The sequence below is a fragment of the Harpegnathos saltator genome, unplaced genomic scaffold (assembly GCF_003227715.2).
Source record: "Harpegnathos saltator strain DR-91 unplaced genomic scaffold, Hsal_v8.6 scaffold27, whole genome shotgun sequence".
NCBI classification, from domain to species: Eukaryota; Metazoa; Arthropoda; class Insecta; order Hymenoptera; family Formicidae; genus Harpegnathos; species Harpegnathos saltator.
The window spans coordinates 415,632-418,115 of record NW_020230061.1 but is presented as its reverse complement, the minus strand read 5'-3'; positions in this window follow the sequence as shown (position 1 = coordinate 418,115).

Here is a 2,484-nt window from a genome sequence, read left to right as displayed (position 1 = left end):
AGAAATCAGTACCATCTTCTTGGTTTTTTCCATGGTTCAAGTGCGAACAGACTCAATTACCGATAATTTTGGATAATAGTCCCGTGTATAGGACCGATCAGGTAAGGTAGAAATCCTCCACGCTGCACTATCACTCTCCGTTTGCCTCTCCAATCGGCACGATTATTAGCGATATGACGTAGCGTTGCTTTGTAACGTGATAGACGATTTTTTTTCCCTTCTGCCGAACGGTACGTTACCTTTCAGCATGTTGAAGGCTTGCAAATACATCTGATGAAATCACGGTCAGCTTCTCGCAGAAAGGCAACGCGTTGTTTCTCCGTCAAGTAGCACAACGCCTTCAGAAGAGAGATGTTTTTCTCACCGATGAATTGTTTTGCCACGCTTGCTGTTTTATCGTTCTTTTTCGCATTCGTTCTGCTCCCCCCACTCATTGCCATTACGACGACAAGACTGTCGCGGAATAAGCATATGCAAAGGTTTTATATGTAACTTCTGGCGGATCCCCGTCAAACGTAAACATAGTGTGTAGTATCGGTAGGGAAGATACATGTAGGAAACCGATATTCATCCGGAGTAGATTGTTTCAGATCGAGCAACAGATATCCATGTGGAAACGATGTAGCGTCATAGTAAGCTTCTTCCAAAAACTTTGAATCTTCCGGACATACCTGCCTGGCCAAGTGACGAATCTGAGCACGATCACGGGGGTTTTTGAACACCACGATGTAATTCGTGTTGAGAGAAATATCTCGTTGCCCGCGTTCTTAATGAAATAGATTTTGCGAAATGAGTATAACACTAAGGTTTTTGTGATGACTCCCTTTCGTGAACAGATCGATGATTACTTCGCACAATGATGATTCCCTCATGAGATCGTCTATTATCACCAATTTCGCGACAAGCGGATCGTTTGAATAATCATCCGTGCGCGGTAAGCCTTCTCGAAATTCTATCACGCATCGTCCCGATTTCGCCATTTCATGCTGTAGTTGCCAGTAAGCCTCTTGCCACTCGGCATAATAAAATAGGATCCTGTCGAAACGAGTATCCGCCATTGCAGGTAAATAACGAAGAAAAGTCTTTACAAAAACCGTTTTCCCACAATCCGTAGGTCTGCAAACGATAGATGTCCAAGAATGTTTCCAGCGCATGTCCATTTTGCTAAATGACTGATTCGGTTACCTAGTGCAGCTACATAAATACTGGAGAAAAGAAGAAATGGCGATGAGCTTATAACCCGCGCCGGAAGTCCTTCCGCGGCGGTCCCGCTAGCTCATATTCGCGGAAGCGCCATGTTAAATAAGCTTTTTTAGTGGCGCTCACAGCCGCGGGAATAGCTTATTTTAGCGCAGCTAGCGATATTAGCTTGTCAGCGCGAAGCTGTGAGCTAACCGTTCAATAAGCTTGTACGAGCGAAGGCTTCTGAAAAAGCTTCTAGCGATAATTTGCTAAGATTTTATTGTGATTCGAGGGAACGTATTCAAGGATAGAAATACATATATATTTATAAGTGAATTTATTTCTTTATTTTTGCAAAAGAATTATTTTAATATTATATACATACGGTTTGTACAAAAGTTTTCCTGCTAAACTACTGTGTATACAATATACAGATAAGTCATTATTGAAAGAAAACAGTTGTATCTTTTTACACAGAATACTTAACTCTATATTTACGTTTATACATTTTTCTTATTCTCTAGAAATAAATGTTCAGATTCGAAGGAGGAGAAGGATCAACCGACTACTCTCTTACGACGCCACGTAGCCATATGGCAGAGAGTGTCCTGTGTTGTTGTCGAATCTACGTTTTAGTAGCACAGACTTGCATGATTTGCTCTCATCTCTCGTTACGACGTCGTGAAATGTGGTACGGCGAATCGCTCTAAAACGTAAATCGTTTATCGATGTTTTCCGCGAATCCTCCTTCCTCTCATCATCTTTCTCGTTTTCGGTTATTTTTCCGGCTATTAATAAATTTTTTATACTGCTAAAGTTAATATATCTCGAATGTTCAAAGTTTAGGTTATTCCCTTTACAAACTTCGCGAGTTCTACCTTGCGGGGTACGCACAACGTAGGAGTAAAAGTTTGGGCCTCCGGATATAAAGGTCTCTATGTAACTGCCTTGACCGCAGTTCTCAAGGTCATCTGTCATATTCCCCAAAAAATTACCCGTACGCGGCTCGTACTCATTGGGGTCACCGATGCTCACATATATACAGGAATCGGTGTCATAATATAATATACGGCGGTCTAATTTTTCTAAATATTCGTACAATTTTAGTCGTGCCTGCGCCGTCGTGTAAGCAGCTATTATTACATTTGTCATCGAAGAAGGTACGAGCGCCTCTTGTCGCAACCGCCACGTGACGTAGATCACGTCATCGTTTACAGGCAAAATATTTATTATTTCATGCTCAGGATTCGTGAGCAAAGATAATAAATGTTCTCGCGTTCTAACAATCTCTGTATTCGGTAG